The sequence below is a fragment of the Nannospalax galili genome, unplaced genomic scaffold (genome assembly GCF_000622305.1).
Source record: "Nannospalax galili isolate Female #2095 unplaced genomic scaffold, S.galili_v1.0 scaffold180, whole genome shotgun sequence".
Lineage (NCBI taxonomy): Eukaryota > Metazoa > Chordata > Mammalia > Rodentia > Spalacidae > Nannospalax > Nannospalax galili.
Window position 1 is genome coordinate 3,197,770 of NW_008348199.1, and position 21,021 is coordinate 3,218,790.

General features: G+C 47.2%; 1 protein-coding gene and 1 pseudogene across 3 annotated transcripts in view; both read left to right on the plus strand.

Annotated features, from left to right (window-relative positions):
* Positions 1-21,021, plus strand: part of A4galt (alpha 1,4-galactosyltransferase (P blood group)) — a 35,591-nt gene that overhangs the window by 7,821 nt on the left and 6,749 nt on the right. Inside the window, exon 1 of one of the 3 annotated variants that reach the window (XM_029569182.1) lies at positions 8,543-8,592. The exons of the other annotated variants lie outside the window; for them this stretch is intronic. The gene's annotated coding sequence lies outside the window, so the exon portion shown is untranslated. Of the gene's footprint in view, positions 1-8,542; positions 8,593-21,021 lie in introns of those variants that run through there. 3 annotated transcript variants of the gene reach the window in all.
* LOC103743511 lies at positions 1,890-20,846 on the plus strand (annotated as a pseudogene).

Below are 21,021 nucleotides of genomic sequence, written 5' to 3' on the forward strand. Positions count from 1 at the left end.
TGGTCTACATAGTGAGTTCCAGGCCAGCTGGGGCTACAGGGAGACCCTGTCTCAAAAAGACCAAAAGAAAAAAAAAAAGGCTCATATACAAATGCCCCGAGGTGTGTATGAATGTGTGTTTCAGCCTTGCCCATATCCAGTGTTGGACCACTACAACCTAAATTGCATATGAAGAAGTTCATGATTAAATGAGATGTGGTACTGCCACACACAGTGAGTTTTACATGTGTTTGCTAGTAAAGAAGCACCCCAGAATATAATGTTAATGAAAAAGCAATTGCAGAAGTATATAGTATGATTCTATTTGCATAAAACTCAAACTGTACGTACTTACACAAATAGAACTATGGATATGAAAAATGTCACAAATGGATTATGGTGGAAAATGCCTGGAGAGGACACTAGTGAGGGAAATTCAGAGCTGACGGCCACTTGGTTTACTTCTTGTGTTCTTCAGAATAAGAATGTATTTGTGTTTTGTGAAATTAAAAGTTAAAAATAAATGATTTTTTAGCCAGGCATGGTGATGCATGCCTTTAATCCCAGCAGGGGCAGGGGGATCTCTGTGAGTTCAAGGCTGGCCTGGTGTACATAGAGAGTTCTAGGCCAGCTGGGGCTACAGGGAGACCCTGTTTAAAAAAAATAGTAATAATAATTGATGTTTTCAAATCCCATTATGAGTTCCATTAGGAAAAAAATCCAAAGCTTTTTCACTTCTCCAAAGGCCTCATGAAATCTGTCCTGTGTCATCCAACCACATCTCTGACCCTCGCTCACTGTGTCCCAGTCACACAAGCGATCCTTGGTCACTCAGTGGGCCAAGTTTCTTCCAACTCTAGATCTTCACACACGTTTTCTGTGTGGGAGATTCACCCCGTCTCCATTCCTGTTCTTAAGTCCACATTCTTCATCTGTCTCCCAGGTCAAGTCCTTACCAACCCTGAGGAACTTTCCCTGACTTTCCCTCCTAATTAGCCTGGACCACCTGCAGACCAGAGCTACTCTTTCTGTGGTCGTTAAATCCTTGCTTTCTCCTTCTGGGCTTTTATCACAGTTTCCATAAGTGTATAAATGCTTAATGACTATCTTCTCTCTGGATAGGGGGGCAAGTCTTGTTTACATCTATTTAGGCAGTTCCCAACTCAAAGCCTGACACATAGTAGGCATTCAGCAAGTTTGCATGAAGGAATACATGTTTTCTATGTGGTCTGCTTCAAGGGATGCTATGATTGTATGAAAGTTTTAAAGAGTAGTACAGAAGAATTCACAAATGTTTGAAAGAAACATCATCATACCCTAATAATTATGTAAACTTTGCAATTTTGTATTGCTACATTTCTATTTTTAAATGATAACTTGGTATTAAATACATTTAAGATTGTTATAATGTTATGATTGAATCTAGTACTAGGTTTATATGGGAAAATCAAGTTCGGAGTCCCCTTTCACCCAGGACTTGTTCACAAACTGGCTCATCTTTTCTTTTCTTTTTTTGGCCTTTTTGAGACAGGGTCTCTTTGTAGCCCCAGCTGTCCTGGAACTCACTATGTAGACCAGGGTGGCCTTGAACGCACAGAGATCCATCTGCTTCTGCCTCCCGAGTGCTGGGATTAAAGGCATGTGCCACCACGCCCGGGTAAACTGGCTCATCTTTAAAACGTGGCATGGACTGGTGCTTCTGAGTGTTAATTCTCAAATTGGTCATGATCATTGTTCTTGTGCCTTTTGTACCGGCATCTTTATTTTACCAGTAAATGATCCTGATGGAGTTGTATACAGTGTACAGGTACATACTAACCACACCATCTTTCACATCTGTAATGATTCTTAAACAGGCAGATGAAGCATATTGCATTGGCCCAGCTCCATCTCAGCAGAGCTACCTCTCTATGGAGAAGATCATTCAGGTGGCTAAGAGCTCTGCTGCACAGGTAAGAACTGTGGGAAAAGAAAAAACAAAAACTACAACACCAACCAATTAAGTTTTGTGTAATTTATGCAGAATTACTTGTTTGTATAAATGTTCTGTTTGACCCACAGTTTTTACATATCTGTTGGGTTGTATTATAAATTAGACACACCTTACTGGATCCTCTCTACTTAGAATCTTTTGGGAAATAGGTGGAGGGAGAATCTTAACTGAAGTTAGAATTAAGAGAGAATTCAGTTCTTCTGCCTTGAAAGCCAGGTGCTAGGACAGCAAGTGTTTGAGGAGGAAATTACAAGGTGAGATAGAACCAAGAGAGAAATCTTGCCCCTTGATTTTTCCATCTCATTCCAGCGCCCTTCCATGTTTTTCCAATATCCCAGACCCAAAACTTGGATATTATTACATCTCTTTCATCCTTCAAAATGAAATAGCAACTGATTTGTGTTTAATCTTTCTTTAAAATGTTTTCAGAAATATTTTTTTGTTCACACAGACCTTCGGCTTTCTTATCTAGATTTCTGAGTCTCAGATGAATCCCCTCCCTCTAACTCTCTCTTGAAAACAATGTGTTTATATATTTTGAGGGTGGAGTGCACATGCCACAGTGTTCATGTGGAGGTCAGAGGACAACCTGTGGAAATTGGTTTTCTCATTGCAACATGTGGCCCCAGGGATCAAACACTGGTCATAGGGCTTGGAAACAAGTGCACCCCCCCGCCCCCATCTCAAAACTCATCCTGGAAAATTGACTTTGGAGCTGATGAGGAAGAAAGTGGGAGGAGGTGAGAAGGCAGAGAAGTTAATTATACACATGGGTATTTGTTCTTGTTTTGACAAATTTCTTAGTTTTTGGAGTTAAAAGTCCCTTAAGGATGGTGTGCTGGTTTAGGGTTAATTGTCAACTTGACAGACTCTAGAATCACCAGGGAAACAAACCTTTGGCCATGCCTATGAGGATCTAACTTAATTGGGTTAATTGATGTGGGAAAACCCCTAGGCTGGGGAATCTGGATTGTATGAAATGGAGAAAGAAAGCTGAGCACTGGCATTCATTCATCCCTCTGCCTCTTGACTATGGATGTGCCATTACCAGCTGCTTCAAGCTCCTGCTGCCTTGATGTCCCTGCCATTATGGACCATACTTTGAGCTATGAACTAACAAACTCTTCAGTTGGTTTTGTCAGGGTATTTTTCACAACAGCAGGAAAAGAAATGAAGATAGAAAATTGATATCAAGAAGTAGGATATTGTGGTGAACCTAACCATGTGGTTTTTGGGCCTTTGGAACTATTTGTGGCTGGAATGTGGAAGAATTTACAAATGTGATATTTTTACCAAGAACTTGACTTCATCCTGACCATTTCCTGAGAACCTGAATGAAGCTGAATTTAAGGATATTTGAGGGGCTGGAGAGATGGTGTAAAATTGAAACCACAAAGGACAAGTCGAGCCCTCGAGTTGCAATAGCAAGAGGCTTTTATTTTACACAGGTACCTGTGGGCACAACTCCTGACAAAGGGAGAAGCGCGCCCAGGTCTGGGGTTTGGGGTTCTTATAGAGCAGAAGCAGGTTACAGAAGCAGAAGCGTGGTTATTGGCTAGCTTAAACTATTACAAAAAGCTATAGGGAGAGCGGAGGGGGGGGGGCTTATTTATCATTAAGCCAGATGTTTCAACCATAAACTTACTTATCTGTGAGTTGGAGATGTCTCAGCCTTGAAACTCGCTCATTAGCGAGTTGGGGATGTCTCGGCCATGAAGCTTACTTATCTGTGAGTTGGAATTCTTGACCGGTACATGACCTGCCTGAGACGTGACTTGCCTAAGAGGCTTCATGGCTCCTGACTTTTATGTTTTTCAATACTATGCCAGTTGGTTTCTGCTCTCAGCCCCCACATCTATCTGGTGGAAGTGAAGTCACATCTCGGTCTGGGGTATGAATGTTCCTTTCTCGTTCATTGGGGACTTTGGTTTCCATCTGGATAGATCCGGATGGGTCCAGGATAATCTGACTAGGAGCAGGGGAGACCAGCAGGTTAGCAAGTATGAGATAGAAAACCAGGGAAGTGGGGGTGGGGTGTGTGTGTGTGCACGCGCGCGTGCGCGCGCCCGCTAGAGAGATGACTCAGCGGTTAAGAGCACTGGCTGCTCTTGCAGAGCAAGGGTTTGACTCCCAGCATCCACATGACGGTTAACCACTGTCCATAACTCCAGTTCCAGGGGATCAGACACCCTCTTCTGACTTCTGCAGAGGCACTGCACTATGCGGGTGCACTTGCACACATGCAGGCAATACACTAATAAAATAATTAAAAAATAATAAAATATTTTTTTAAAAAGAAAGAGAAAAACCAGTGAGCGGCAAAATCGTGGTTCCAAAGCGGGTGTGGTAGCTCACACCTGTAATCCCAACTCTCTGGAGGCTGAGGAAGGAGGGTTATGGGGAATTGAGTTAAGAAAGAGAGTTCTCCAGGAGTTGGTAGTGTTCCCTGGCTCCTTCCAGGTCTCTGGGGCAGCCCTACAAGGGGCCAGGCTCTGTTACCCTCAGCCATTCCAGACAAGAAACTGAGACTCAGGCGCAGGCCTTTCTTCATCACACTGGCCTTGAGCTCCTGCTCTAGGGCAGTCCCGAGGCCTAGAGTGGCAGAAAGCAGGACGTTTGAACCGTACCAGCTCTTCCTTTTCCCAGTTGTGCTTTGGTTTCAACTTCTTTTTTTTTTTTTAAGAGAGGGTCTGGGGAACTGGAGAGATGACTCAGCAGTTAAGAGCACTGATTGCTCTTGTAGAGGACCCAAGTTCAATTCCCAGCACCCACATGGTGGCTAATAATCGTCCTAACTCCAGTTCCAGGGGATCTAACGCCCTCTTCTGACCTTTGTGGGCATTGTGTGATACAGGTGTACTTACATGCAGGCAATACACTCATACCCATAAAATAAATTTTAAATTTTTTATTTTGGTCTTTTTGAGACAGGCTTTCCCTGTAGCCCCAGCTGGCCTGGAACTCTATATCAACCAGGCTGGCCTTGAACTCACAGCACGCGGGAGGCAGAGGTGGGAGGATCTCTGTGAGTTCAAGGCCAACCTGGTTGATATAGAGTTCCAGGACAGCTGGGGCTACAGGGAGACCTTGTCTCAAAAAAGACGAAAAAAAAAAAAAAAAGAGAGAGAGCGAGAGAAAGAAAGAAGGAAAGAAAGAGTCCCATGTAATTCAGGCTCGCCTCAAAGGAGCTATGTAGCCAAGGGTGAGCTTGAACTTCTGATCATCCTGTCTCCACCTTCTAAGTGCTGAGTTCACAGGGGATCACGGGGAAGGAGCTGTTTCTGGTCACTGAAACTAGCCAGTGGGAGAGAGCGAACTGTGGATGTGCTTGTAAAGGCTTCAGTTCTCTGCCTTTGACCCAGGAGCCTCCTAGGAACCAGGGGTATAGGAGCGATTGAGGACATACTCAAAGATGTGAAGTGCTGGGATGTAAGTGGGATCCATTTGCCACAGTATGTTTATGAAAACAGAAGATGAAAACTGCATTTCTAGTGGTCAAAATGGGAAACAGGTGCAATAACGGCTGCAACAGCCATGAGACAGGAAGTGATACCGCCTTGGCAGTCAGGAGCTGGACACACTGACTTACGCAAAGAGCTTCACAGTAGTCATCCCTCCCTACCACGGGGCATTGCTCTACAATCCCAGAATGCGGAATCATTTACATAAAATAGTGCAGTATTTGCATATAGCCTATGTACATCTTCCACATACTTTTAAAATTAAAGTCCTTTAATCTCAGCACTCAGGAGGCAGAGGCAGGTAGATCTCTGTGAGTTCAAGGCCAGCCTGGTCTACATAGTGAGTTCCAGGCCAGCTGGGGCTACAGGGAGACTCTGTCTCAAAAAAGACCAAAAAAAAAAAAATTTAAAGTCTCTTTGGTACTGAGATTTGAACCCAGGGCTTTGTGCATGCTAAGCATGTGGTCTGACACTGAGCTACAGTCCCTATCCTCCCATGTACTTAAAACATATTATTATTACTATTTGTGTGTGTGTGTGTATGATATGTGTATGATTGGGGGGAGCATGTGTGTGTGGAAATCAGAGGACAACTTTGTGGAGTTGGTTTCTCTCCTTCCACATGAGTTTTTGAAATTGTACTCAGGTCACCAGGCATGCACAGCAAGTGCTTTTATACACTGAATCATCTCTCCGACCCTGCTGCCTATTTTATTTGTTTATTGAGATGGCTCCGTTACGTAGCCCTGGCTGGCCTGGTATTCCCTATATAGACCAGGTTGACCTCAAACTACAGAGACCCATCTGCCTCTGCTCCCCAGTGCTGAGATTAAAGGTGTGCATCACTATGCCCAGTATGACTATTATTTTTAATTATTATTATTATTTTCAATAATATACCTCTTTTGCCGGATGTGTTGGCACATGCCTTTGATCCCAGCACTCGGAGGCAGAGGCAGGCGGATCTCTGAGTTCAAGGCCAGCCTGGTCTCCATAATGAGTTCCAGGGCAGCTGGGGCTACAGGGAGACCCTGTCTCAAAAAACAATCAAACAAAAAACAAAACAAAAATACCTTTAAAAAATATTTTATTTATTATTTTAATTTTACATGTATGTAAGTGCACCCATGTTGGGTACAGTGCCCATGGAGGTCAGAAGAGGGTGTCAGATCCCCTAGAACTGGAGTTATGGATGGTTGTTAGCTGCCATATGGGTGTTGGGAATCAGACCCAGGTCCTCAGCATTTTTATTGATTCTTTGATCATGTTCAAAACCCCCTCCCTCAGAACCCCTTTCCCATCTCCTCTCAGATCCACCCCCACTTCCCTACCCCCTCTTCATATCCTCTATTCTTTTTTTTTTTTAAGTCTTTTTGAGAGAAGGGCTGTCTGTAAGCCGCTGGCCTGGATTCACCATAGAGACCAAGCTGGCTTCAAACTCACTGAGATCCGCCTGCCTCTGTCCCCGGAGTGCTGGGATCCAAGGCATGTGCCACCACACCTGCCATGTCCTCTATTCTTTATTTAAGGCCTATCAAGTCTAAGTTTTCTTCCCCAAGTGCTGTGGTGTATGGGTCCGTACCCTGGAGCCTGATCAACCTACCTGGCATCACACCCTTAAAGAAAACTGACTCTCTCCCAGCAGCTATTAATTGCCAATAGTTCCTCAGCTACAGCTGGGGCTTCCTGACCATCTCCCCCATCCATGCTGGGGTTTTGTCTGGCTTGGCCAATGCAGGTCTGGTGCATGCTATCACAACTGCTGTGGGTTGGTATGTACAACTGGTTGTATTCAGCAACCACGCCTGCTCCTACAAGATTTCCACCTCTCTTGCAATGATCCCTGAGCCTTGGGAGGAGAGGGTGTGGTATAGGAGTCCCATTTAGCGCTGAGCATTCCACAGTTCTGCATGTTGACAAGCTGTGGGTCTCTGTGTTCATCACCATCTGCTGTAGGAAGAAGCTTCCTTGGTGAGACTTGAAAGATGCACTAATCTATAATTCATTAAGATTTGATTCAAGGCCTGGCATGGTGGCACACGTCTTTAATCCCAGCACTTGGGAGGCAAAGGCAGGCAGAACTCTGTAAGGACAGCCTGGTCTATATATATATATATACATATATATATATGTATATATATATAGTGAGTTCCAGGCCAGCAGGGGCTCCAGGGAGACCCTGTTTCAAAAATACCAAAAAAAAAAAAATTTTTTTTTTGAGTCGGGCTCTCATATAGTCCAAGCTGGCCTTGAACTCACTATGTAGCCTGAGGATGACCTTGAATTTATGGTCCTCCAATCTCCACCTTCCAACTTCTGGGATTATAGGTATATGTTATCATAGTTAGTGTATGTGATGCTGATGATAAAACCCAGGGTTTCATACATGCCTGGCAGGCAGTCTACCAACTAAGCTCCAACCCCAGCCCTGCTCTTAATCTTTAATTAAGATTTATTTATTTTATGTTTATGTCCCTGAATGTATGTATGTGCATCACATGTGTGCAGGTACCTACAGAGGCCAGAAGAAGACATCTGACTCCTCCCTCCGGAATTGGAGTTACAGATGGTTATGAGCTGCCCAGTGTGGGTGCTGGGAACTGAACCTGGGTCCTCTTACAGAGTAGCAAGGGCTCTTAATTCATTTCTCCAGCCCCCTGTTTTTGATCTTTAATATAGTAAAATTAAATGAAGTGGTGTGGAAACTTTCAAGTACAGCAGATCAGTCTCTTGTAACTCAGGCTGAAACCTCTAGATGCCCTTTGTGTGGACATTTCATTTTCCAGCCACGTTTTATGTGATGGAGAGTTGCCTGTGACTTGGGTTTGTTTGGCATCTGTGTAGCAAGTGGCCGAGACAGAAGTTCATCCATACTCAGCTCCCCTGGCTCTCCTGGGGGTGGTGTGTGTAGAGGTGGGGGATTCAGCGAAGGTACAGGAGCCTAGATTCATGGTGACTCCTGTCACAGGACATAAAAACCAGGCAATGTGACTTCCTTGCCGTAACCTGATCTTAAGCCCCACCTCCAGCGCAGGGCAGTGGCCCTGGAGGGAGGGGTGGCCCCCTAGAAGTGAGAAAGCTGCTCTTGGGCGTGGTGAATGACCAGGCACTTTACTATGAAGTGTTGGAAGTGTGTGTCCTGATTTGCACCCTCAGGGGGTGAGTGCCATAAGTCCTGACCCTTTCTAACAGTTATAGTTTGTATTTGGACAGAGTTCAAATTTGGACAGAGTTGAGGAAAAGACAGCGACCGTTTTATTCATCTGTCTAAAGAATGATACTGAGTGGTGCTGTTGTGCTCTGCCCTGCCCTGCCCTGACCCCAACCCTGGCGTAACCCTCTCCACAGTATCAATGTGTCATTGTTTCCAAGATCTTTTCTTAAGAAAGACCTTGGGATTTTCAAATCTTTTTGTAAACAGATCTGTGACCTGTGCATAGATGTCACCTTTCTGTAGGACAAAGGCCTAGAGTGGGTTAGCTGCCATTAGGGGAGGCTCCTGGGATTTGGAAGCGCCTGGGGATTCATGTGTGTGTGTGTGTGTGTGTGTGTGTCTGTGTGTGTCTGCCTGTCTGTCTGTCTGTCTGTCTGTCTGTCTGTGTCTGTGTATTTGTGTGTCTGTCTGTGTCCTTGTGTGTCTGTCTGTGTGTGTCCTTGTATGTGTGTGTATGTGTGTGTGTCTGTGGTGTGTCTGTGTGTATGTCTGTGGGGTGTGTGTGTGTGTGTGTGTGTGAGAGAGGTGTTTTTCTCAGGAGCTGCCCTCCTTACTGTTGTAGTTTTAAAGTGTTTTCATTAATTGTTTGAGAATTTCATACAATATATTCTAATTATATTCACCCCAAACTCCTCCCTTTAACTCCTCCCAGATTCACCCCACTCCTAACTTGCTGTCTCCTTTCTTAAATTTAATAATCCATCAACTTCAGTGCATGCTGTCCATATACTTCTGAATGTGCAGCCATCCAATAGAGTATGGCTGACCTCCCCCAGGAGCCATCAACTGTGCAGAGCTCCTCGGTTAGGGGAGGGGGCTCATGAGCCCCTTCCTCTCCATACTACAATTTGGCAGGCCTGATCTTGTGCAGGGAATCACAGCTGTCGTGAGTTGTGGGTACGGTCTTCCCTGACCTCTGGCTCTTGTAATCTTTCCAGCCTTCTTCCACAGTGGTCGCCGAGCCTCGGGGTGGTGATGTGATAGAGTTGTTCTGTTTGTGGCTAAGCACTCCACAGTCACTCTCTGCACTTTGATCATTTGTGAGTTTTCTCTGTCAACCACCCACCATCCACTATCAAGAAACACTACACACCACACATGAAAGTCACAGGATGTGGAGAAATCAAGTGGGTACTGACTTCTTCCTGGCTGGCTAGCTCTCCTGGTACTAGAGGGTGCTATGCAGATTGCTGGGGGCAAAGTGCTTTCAAGAGTGCATCCTATGCACAATGTGCTCATATTTTATTTGTGATTTTGGGGTTTGTTTGTTTTTGAGACTGGGTCTATCGTGTAACCCTGGAACTCCCTATGTAATCCATACTGGCCTCAGACCCTAAGAGATTTGCCTGCCTCTGCCTCCTAAGCACTGAGATTAAAGGCGGGCACACCACACCTAGCCAGCTACTTTTTTTTTTTAGCCTTTATTTTGTTACTATCTGTATTAGAGACTAAACCTGATCTTCTGGTCATCGGTGTGCCTATGTCCATATTTTAAGCACAAAGATTAAGAGAAAGATACTCAGGAAGGATGCACCTGAGAACATGGGTGTATGAGCCTCTCTAAGACAGCCATCTGTTACTGAAGTTTTGCTTTGTGGATTGATAGGCCAGTTCCCAGGAAGGATCCTTTATCTCACATCTCAGAAGGGAGCCGCACTGTGGTTGGAAGGTTTGAATATTGTCCTAGTTCACTGATTCAGATCAGGTCAGGGTCTATCACTGAACCTGGAGTTCACCACCCATTAGGCTAGAATGACTGGTTAGTGAGACCATGAATCAAAAAATAAGGTGGAAAGTCATTGAAGAAGACACGTTGAGGTCCACCTCTGACCGCCGCTTACATGTACACACATGAACATGTATGTAAACACATACCTTTACTAGTGTGTTTCAACTGGCTTCCCTCCTTATCCTTAGGACTTCTTTCTAGAAATCTCTGCATGCAGTGTTGCTTGGCACATCAGGAGTTAGATCATTAAAATTATCAATCGACTTTCTTTGAATCATTTAATGATGCTTGTCCTGAATAAATCAAGACCCTAGCTTAGTTTTTATTTATCCCTTTGCTCTGAACCATTCTAAAGATTTGTTTTTATTTATTTTAAATTATAAGTTTAAAAATTTTTATTTTTGAGGCTGGGCATGGTGGCACACGCCTTTAGTCCCAGCACTCAGGAGGCAGAGGCAGGCAGATCTCTGTGAGTTCAAGGCCAGCCTGGTCTACAGAGTGAGTTCCAGGACAGCTGGAGCTACAGGGAGACCCTGTCTCAAAAAGACACAAAAAAATTATTTTTATTTTATGTGTATGAATGGTTTATATGCATGTATGTAGGTGTACCACATGTATGCAATGCCTGCAGAGGCAGAAGAGGACACTGGATCCCCTAGAACTGGAGTTACAGATGGTTGTTAGCCACCAAGTGGATGTTGGGAAACAAACCTGGGTCTTCTGCAAGAGCAGCCAGTGTGTTTAACCACTGAGCCATCTCTTCAGCCCTGTAAAGATGAATTAAAAATTTTTTTAACATATATATGTATGTATGTACATGTTAGTATAGGGATGTGTGTGCAGGTACCCATGGAGGCCAGAAAATGGTGTTTGTCAGATCCCTTGAAGCTAGAGTTACAGACCATCAAGTTGTCTTAATTTTATTTTATTTGTTTATTTATTTTTTGATCTTTTTGAGACAGGGTCTCTCTGCAGCCCCAGCTGTCCTGGATTTACTATGGAGACCAGGCTGGCCTCAAACTCACAGAGATCCTCCTGCCTCTGCCTCCCGAGAGCTGGGATTAAAGGCGTGTGCCACCACAACTGGCTTAATTTTATTCTTTGAACCACAGTGTAACTTGACTGTATTAAGAAATGCAGTCTGGTTCCTACAGGACATTCACTTCTGCCCTAGGGTGCAGCCTCCACCTCTTGGGTTATTAGCCGAGGGGGAAGGGATGTGTCCTGCCCTGTCCTGCGTGGTTTTATTCCCAGGTGACTCCAGGGACAGTTGAGAGCAGTGACTTCTCTACCTCGTGCCTTCACCAGAGTAGAGGAGTCGTACACCCAAAGCAGGCAGAGTTGTCAAGCCTTCATCCAGTTTGTTCCTAGTTGATGCTTTTTTTAGCAAAAGCAGCTTCTAAGTGATATGAGACTATTGGGGTGTCCTTGAGAATAGCAGAGCATTTCTTGGCTTGGGGAAGCTAGGGTCCCAGAAACTCAGTGACCCCCAAAGCTGCCCTGAGGTGGTGGCTTTCGGGTTCTTCTCTTGAATTTGAAGAAATGAAATTCACGGACCACAGAAGGAGAGAGTTTATTATAGATTCACAGAGGGAGAGAGCCATGCAGCTTATGTTAGGCATGGAAGTCAACCATGAGGTCCACAAGCAGGCCAGAGACAAAATTTGAGCTCCTCATAGGCCTCCACCCCACAAACCCCCAACAAGGCCACTGTAACCTTGGTGCCTGTTTCAGTGACACAGGGACCAGGAGAGGTGTCAGCACCTTGATGCAGGAGGAGACCATGTTCCCAACACACCAGTGGAGCCCATTCATTCAGAAGAGGCAGGCTTTACTACTGGGGCTGCCGCAAATGCAGAGCGCGTGCTTAGCAGAAGGAAGGCCCAGGTACATTCCCCAGCACTGAAGAGAAAGAGAGGGAGGGAAGGGCCCTTCTTGCAAAAGAAAAATTTTGTGTGATAAGAACCAAGTGGCCGATGTACTAGGCAGTGTGTTTTGTTTTCCTTCCTTCCTTCCTTTTTTTGAGATAGGATCTCCCTATAGCACTAGCTAGTCTGGAACTCACTCTGTAGAACAGGCTGGTCCCTGGGGCTGGAGAGATGGCTCAGTGATTAAGAGCACTGACTGTTCTGGTAGAGGACCCAGGTTTGATTCCCAGCACCTACATGGTGGCTAACAACTGTCTGTAACTCTAGTACCAGGGAATCTGACACCCTTTTCTGACCTCCGTGGATGTTACACAACATAGGTGCGCTTACAACATGCAGGCAATATACTCATCCACATAAAATAAAAATAAATAGCTGGGCATGGTGGCGCTCGCCTTTGAGGCAGGGGCAGGCGGATCTCTGTGAGTTCAAGGCCAGCCTGGTCTCCATAGCGAATCTAGGCCAGCTAGGGCTATAGGGAGACCCTGTCTCAAAAAGACCAAAAAAATAAAAAGATCAGACTGGCCTCAAAGATCTACCTGCCATGACCTTTCCTGTGCGAGGATAAAAGAGATGTGCCACCATAGGCAACTAGTATGTTTTGTTTCTTAACGGCACATGAGGTAATGGTGCGCTTTAAACCAGGAGTATTAGACAAATATCAACACAGGCAGAGCCAGGTTCTCCCTCCCTATTATCTTTGTACTTTAAACATACTTAAACTTTCTTCGTTTGATTATCTTTTACCTCTTGGCGATGAAAGATGATCTCATCCCATGTGAGCTGGTTCTGACCCTCACTTTCTTCCTAGAGCCCTTGCCGGGTTTGGGGGGGAGTTATTTGATTTGTTTTGGGCTTTGCTGGGGTTTGAAACTGGGGCCTCTCACCTGCTAGGCAAGAGCTCTGCCACTGAGCCATATCCTGCCCTCCCTGCCAGTTTATTTTTTGTTATTATTAGTTGTACCCTTTCTGCATTGTCTGCCTGATGTTCCCATGCTGTGCAGCTGTCCTCGTTAGACCTTTTTTTCCTTTCTGATCTTTAGTGAAATACATGCAGCGCTTTGGCAAGCATCACCCCAGTTATCGTGAAGAGGGCTCCTAGGAGCAATTTCACCACAGCCGTTTATTTCTGGCCTGTTGGAGAACAACCTTCCTGCTTCAAGAGCAGCACAGCTGGGCTGAGATGGCTCAGCTGGTAAAAGCCTGACAACCTGTACTAGGATCCCTGGAACCCTTGTAAAGCCAGGTGCAGTGGTATATGTCTATAATGCTGCCTCTACTACAAGATAGGAGGAGGGCACAGGAGAATTCTCTGGAAGCTCGCAGGCCAGCTAGGCTGAAGTACACAGCGGCAAACAGCAAGAGAGACCCTGCTTCAAACATGGTGGAAGGCAAAGACCAGCATCGGAGTGCTGATCTCTACATGGACCTTCACACTCAAATACAGGACATTTTTTAGAATAGTATGGCCTGGTATGGTAGTGCACACCTTTAATCCTACCACTTTGGAGGCAGAGGCAGGCAGATATCTGTGAGTTTGAGGTCAGCCTGGTCTCAGGCTATCTCAGAAAAAACCAAAACGTTCTGGAGAGATAGCTCAGTGGTTAAGAGCACTGACTGCTCTTGCAGGGGACCCAGGTTCGATTCCCAGCACCCACATGGTGGCTATGAGCCATCCTTAACTCCAGTTCCAGGGGAATCTGAAGCCCTCTTCTGACCTCCGCAGCATTGCAGGACCCGGGTGCACTCACATACATGCAGGCAATACACTCATACACATAAAATAAAAATAATAAAATATTTTTAAAAAAACAAAAATAAAACAGAACAAACAAAAAACAGTATTGCAACAGTGAGTATGTGTGCACACATGGGTACATGGGTACACACACACACCATGGTGTTGGAGATAGAATCCAGAATCTTGCACATGTCAGGCAAGTACACTCTGCCAGTGAGCTGTACCCACCCACATACACCCCCAGCCACATACTGAGCTTTGGCTCAGACCTCCTTTCCCTGAGGTAGAATATGCCTCTGTCTTCAGTTACCAAATGCCACCTTTGAACAGGCTGATATCAATCTCCTGTTCATCAACCATTTGACCTTTGTAATCTAGCTGTCTAAAGATATTTTTGTCTCGTTAGAGTAATTATACTAGATTGTTTGGATTTGGTCCTAGGGTCATGTAACACTCAGTTCGTGAAGTTTTTTAAGGCAGGGTCTCACTGTGTAGCCCTGGCCTGGAACTCCTCTATTCTTTTCTGTTTTAAACACAGGGTGTTATGTATCTCAGGCTGACTACTATATAGCCAAAGATGCCCTTGAATTTCTCATCTTCCTGCTTCTACCTCCCAAGTGTTAGGATTATAGGCATGAAGAGATTGAGGACATTGTGCCTGCTAAGTAAGCACGCTACCAATGGGGCTGCATGCTAAGCAGGCACTCTGCTTGGGACACAGTAAAGGATAAGGGGTTTGTCCCTCTGCTGGAGGAGAGCCTTCCTTGGAATAAAGGAGACAGATCTTTGACAGTAGCACCCATGCAGCCTGTCTTCAGGTCAGTCTCTGGTCCTGTCTCACCCTAGCTCTCTCTTGAAATTCTGTCTCTGATGTTGTGTTATGGAATCAAGGACCAAGAAAGCCATCTTGGGGTCTACTAAGAGGAGTAGGGGGACAGGTTAACTGGGAAGGACAGCAGAGAGGGATTAGAGAAGGGCTAGGAAGCCCTGGGGAGGAAAACAGGGAGACACTGAGGGTGGTGGTGAGACATGGATGGAAGGATGGATGGATGGATGGATGGATGGATGGATGGATGAGCAGATGGATTGGATGAGCAGATGGATGGGAGGATGAGTGGATGGATGAATAGATAGATGAGCAGATGGAATGGAGGATGGGCGGATGGATGAATGGATGGATAAATAGATGTGGATAAGAGGATAGGTGGATAGACAGACGGTCAGATGCATGGATGGATGGATGGAAGAATGGGTAGACTGATGATCAGATGGATGGATGAGCAAGTACATGGGTAAATGGGAAGGAGGATGGGTGAGTGGGTGGATGGATGAGTGGTTGGATGGGAGGATGACTGGGTGGATGGGTGGATGGATGCATGCAGTCATGAGGTTTAGTCATTGATTTTGAAGCCCTCCTTTACTCTGGGGTTGGAGATGCCCTCAGATTCAGGGACAATATGCCATCTACACCTATCTTCCATCAGCTTCCTGCGTGTCGTACGAAGCACATGTCAGGCAGGATTGGAGAAGAATCCTGACAGTGTATCACTTCACCCAGCCCATTTCCCTTACCATTGACCATTGACTTCAGCACCCCAGCAGAGCCAGTAGGGTGAGGGCAGGTAAGGAGGGTGCAGTGTCAGACAGTGCTGGTCTCCTGTTCCTCAGCACAGGGGCCTCCCCAGGCAGGTCTGGGGCTAGGTCCTGTGGGCAGAATCATGGCAGGAAATTCTGGGGTGTACACAGCCATGATGGCTTGTTGTGTAGGTACTGGGGTGAGTGTGGAGTTTATGTCCACTTGTTCTTGGGTCTCCAGTATTATCCCCCAAACCCAGCTTTCTCCTCTCTAGCCAGGTTGCCTTGTTTAGGATAGTCTTACCTCCTAACCACAGTAAGTTCCAGGTACCTACCCTTGGTTTGTGTGATCTGGTATCTTCCCCCAGGAGGGGGCATCTGGCTGTCACATGCCTATTAGTATCAGCACCAGGCAGTTCTGAACATCTCATGACTCTGCAAGGACATCATGGTTATATATGGGGGAGTAAGGAACCAGCTGTTGCATCAGCTGACTGACTGTCGGAGCCGAGGCCTTGGCATGCTGCCACCACAACATGTAGAAATCTTATGGTTTTTCTGTGGCACAAATAAGAGAGCATCTTCCTGGTAAAAACATTTTAGGACCGGGCGTGGTGGTGCATGCTTTTAATCCCAGCATTGGGAGACAGAGGCGGGTGGATCTCCGTGAGTTCAAGGCCAGCCTAGTCTACATAGCAAGTTCCAGGCCAGCTGGGGCTATAAGGAAAAAAGACTATATATATATAAGGAAAAACTAAAATACCCTTTGACTACTGTATTTGACTTCAGTCCTGTCCTCAAAAAGTAGCCTGAGGGCTGGAGAGATGGCTCAGGGGCTTAGAGCACTGACTGCTCTTGCAGAGGACCCAGGTTCAATTCCCAGTATCCACATGGTGGCTAACAACTGTTGGTTACTCCAGTTCCAGGGGATCCGATGCCCTCTTCTGGCCTGGAGAGAGGCGGAGGGGAGGGAGGGAGGAGAGGGGAGAGACTATAAAATCACTCAAGGCTATTTATTTCTATTTATTTATTTATTTATTTATTTATTTATTATTTACTTATTTTGAGACAGGGTCACTTACTAGGTAGACCCAGCTGCCCTCAATCTCACAGTGATCCACCTGCTTCTGCCTCCCAAGTGTTTGGATTAAAGGAGTGTATCACCACACCTGGCTCACTCAGTAATTTAAATTAGTAAATAAATCTAGTCCACCTTGGTCTAAACCAAAAGAGAGAACTTGTTTACACAAATGATCCTCAGTGTTTTGGCTTCAGGCATGGTGGAATGTAGATGTAAAGACAGGCTCTTTCTCAGCTCTGTTTGCCTTGTGGCAACTTCTTCCTTGCTGATAGGCTCTCCCCTTCCTGACTCCTGGCTCACACATGGTTAGTGACCTGGGCTAGGTTACATCCCTTCCTGAGCACTGTGGTCTAGGGGATGTTGTCTAGTCATCAAGCATTCCTGGACCGTGTGTCTATGAGAGTAGAGCAGAGTGGCAGTGTAGTTCCCAGAGGGAGCTGGGTGTTGTCATCAGAGAAGGAAAGATGGATGCCTGGCAGATAAAACCCAGACAAAGTCCTGTCTCCACCAGACAGCCCCCTGCATGGAACTTCATACCTTTCCTCCAACTGTGGGGCACGGTCTGTGGTGTCCTTGATGTTGAAGGCTGTGTGGGGCTCAGGAAGCAAGATGGAGTGGCAGCCCCTACCCATGACCTCCCCAGCAGTCTGGAGCCTGGGGTCCGGTAAGATCCCACTCCACGGGCAAGGGACCCAAAGCTCAGGGAGATTACCTGGCATGTGGCATGTGGCCTGCACACAGTGTGCTGGGAGACTTGAACACCTTAGTCCCTGTCTGGGCAGGCATGGGAGAAAGTGGTAGAGAGGAAACCTGACCTGGTACATGAAAATTAAATGTGACCATCGGGTAGGGATTGTGTGCTTGGACCATCCACTCTTGAGAACTGGGAGATGGTGATGGAGAAGGGGACAGGGGCAGACCCCAGCTTCTTTTGGGCCACGCGGAGCCATGCTGCTTGCCTTGAGAGTAGAAGGGCCACAGGGTCGCTTTACAGACCCTGAAGATTGCCCCCAGTGTCTCTCAGCCCCAGGGGGATGAAGAGTCCCTTCAAGGTCAGATAGGTCCTGTTTTACACCTAAAGAGACTGAGGCTCAGAGGAGGAGTGTGGCCTACCAGAATTCATGTGACAGGGTTGATACAACAGCTGTTGGCGCCTCTAGGCAGCCTGAGACTGTTGACACTCCAGGGGTCACAGGCCAATAGGGTTCATCCCATTCCATCCTCACTTTGTCTGGTGGCCTAGAAACCCTCATGGTTCGGCTATGAATATTGATGGGGCCACCCCTCTGCCCCCTACACCCTGCCTTGCAAGGATCCCTGGAGCCTCCCGCTGTGCAGTCCCAGTCAGCTCCACAGGCTCTAGGCCCTTGATTCTTTTAGGTGTAGTCCCAAGTCCCTGAGACCCTGCTTGGTTGCTGAGTGGAGACTTCTGTGTTTTGTGTCTTATTGGAGCAGTGGGGCAGGGGGCAGACCCTGTCTGCAGAGACCTGGGGAAGGGAGCTTGCAGAAATGCTCCACACAGCAGGCCCGGGTACCTGGCTTCCCCTTGCACTACTGAGGGCTTTGGCTGAGTCTCTGTCCCTCTTCTGGTCCCCATGTCCCCATCAGACCATCTGACTTTCCGTTGACCTAGGGCTGTTGCTCTGAGAGTCACTCTGTCAGCGCCTGACCTGAACCCTGTGGTGTTCATGGGGTTCAGTGTGGACTGGGTCTAACCGTCCCTATGACACAGTCTGGGTTCATGGTCAGTCAGGGAAACAGACGTGCAAACCCTGAAGGGGTGTGGCGCCCAGGTCTTAGTGCTTGGGCCTGGGTCTCTGAGGCCGATACTCCACACAAGACGGGGCTTGTATAACTGCTCCCAAGCTCTGCCTCTGTCATCTGTGGTTTCTTCTCACTTTCCTTCTTGCATAAGATGAATCATGGGGAGTCCTGACAATGGGGAGCCGTGGAAGGACTTAGAGCAGTGGAGTGACCAGATGTCATGCTCACTGGAAATGTCTCCCTGCCCAGAGGCAGGAAGAGGCTGCAGGGACATGGCAGGCTCGGCTGACGAGGACCAGGACTTGGGGTACAGCTGCAAATCCCATCCAGGGGGGCTGGGAGCATACTTCCAGCCTGAGGTCACTTGAATATTGGGCAGTGGCCAACTTGTCCCCGTACATAGCTTCTATTCCTAGGTCCTGGGCCCTGAAACCAAATATGGTGTGGCCTGAGTCTTGCATCCCCAACTGTGGTCAGGCACAGATCCAGGCGGCACATCCCACCCCAAAGCCGGCCTAGGCCCCAGCCCCACGTCTTGGCAGAGTCAGAGCATCTCAGGACTCAGGGTCCCAAATAGTCAGGGGCTTACTCTACTGCTGAGGATCCATCCATCCACCAATGTGGCTCTCACTGGGTTAAAAATGTTCACAACCAAATAGCCTCTCTCTCCCAGAGGAGGAAGACAGAGCTGGAAACAAAGTCTGCTGTCTGTCCCAGCCACACACACGACCCTGACTGGGGTCCTAAGCAGCTGCCTGACCTTGACCCCAGCTCTGCTCACTTACTGGTGCTCATGGTCATTCTTCAGCCTCTCCCTCTGCTCAGCCCCTAACGTGCTAACTGGGGGAATCTCTTACACACTGGTTCCCTCACTCATTTGTTGATTACACCCCCGTCAAGAGCTGGCCAGGGTTCTAGATGCTAAACAAACACAAATAGAAAATAGAGCTATCCTTCTTGAATGTCATGGCACATGCCTATAATCCCAACACTCGGGAGGGAGATGGAGCAGACTCATGAGTTCAAGGCTAGCCTGGGCTACATGAGACCCTGCTTAAAAAGCAAAAAACAAAATGTGGGACTGGGGATGTGGCTTAGTTGGTAGAGAGCTTGCCTCACATATGGAGAGCCCTGATGTCAATTGCTAGGATGGTATAAACCAGGCATGGTAGTAAGTAGACACCTACAAACTCAGCACTATAGGGAAGGAGGCAGGTAGACCAGAAGTTCAAGATCATCTGTGGGCTACATAGAGAGTTAGAGGCCAGCCTGGGCTATGTGAGACACTGTCTCAAAACAAAACTGAAACACATCTATCCTCATTGGGTCACTTCTGAATAAGTGAACGAGGAATAAGATGTCCAAAATATTAGGGTGCCAGTGAGAATAAAGTCGGGGGCTCAAGTTCTTCAGGGGACCTGGAGTCTTAGGGAGACAGGAGGTCTTCGGCAGGAAAATGGGATGTAAATGAAGAATGAGCCCATTGAGTGTGTGCAAGAAAAGGTTCCAAGCAGAGGGAGTGGCAGATGCCAAGGCCCTCTGTTTATTTCCTGCCCAAAAGTGCCACCACCTTCCCAGCCATGGGTTCACAGAGGAGTTGAGGAACCACTATGGGGCTGCCTTGCTAGGCCCTGGTGGAGTGCCTGGGTACCCTCATTCTCCTGATGTTTGAATGCAGCTTGCTGGCCCAGGTGGTGCTCAGCAGGGGCACCCAAGAGGCTTTGTCACTATGAACAGTTTTGCTGTTACCCTCATCGTCCTGGTGGCTGGCCAGGTTGAACCCCACGGTGATCTTTGCCAGGCTTCTTGGCAAGTGAGCCCTGGATCAAGCTGCCCGCCTAACGCCGTGGGGAGCCTTTTTGGGTGCTGGGATCATTTTGGAGATGAACTATGATGCAATCTGGGGCTTTGCCAACAATGAACTTGTGGTCTCCAGCCCCAATGCCACAGCTGGCATCTTTGCTACCTACCCCTCTGGACACTTAGACATTGTCAATGGCTTCTCCGAACAGTTTATAGGCACAGCCTCCCAAGTGTGTGCTGGTCATTGTTGACCCCTACAACAACACTGTCCCCCATGGCCCAAAGGCCTTCACTGTGGGCCTTGTGGGTCTGGTCATCGGCACCTCCATGGGCTTCAGCTCTGGCTACGCTGTCGACCCTGCCTGCCTCTCTGACCCACAGCTTTCCACTGCCCTGGCTGGCTGGGGCTCAGAAGTCTTCAGGGCTGGCCAACATTGGTGGTGGGTATCCATCGTCTCTCCACTCCTGGACCCCGCTGCAGTGTCTTTGTGTACCTGGAGCAGCCCCTACCCTCCACTGAGATGGCGAATGTGAAGCTGGCCCCCAAGGAGCACAGAGCAGATCTGAATGGGCAGTAACCATCCCTGACTGCTTGCTCTCTCAAGTATCTACTGGCTATGTGTGGGCCACTCCCTAAAAGCCCCCTGGTGATCCCTCTCTCAGGCTAAGAAGCTCCCTGTTGACCCCACCCTGCTGGATGGCCCCTTCCAGGATTTCCACTAAACTCTGTCCAATAGGACATTAGGCCCCCAC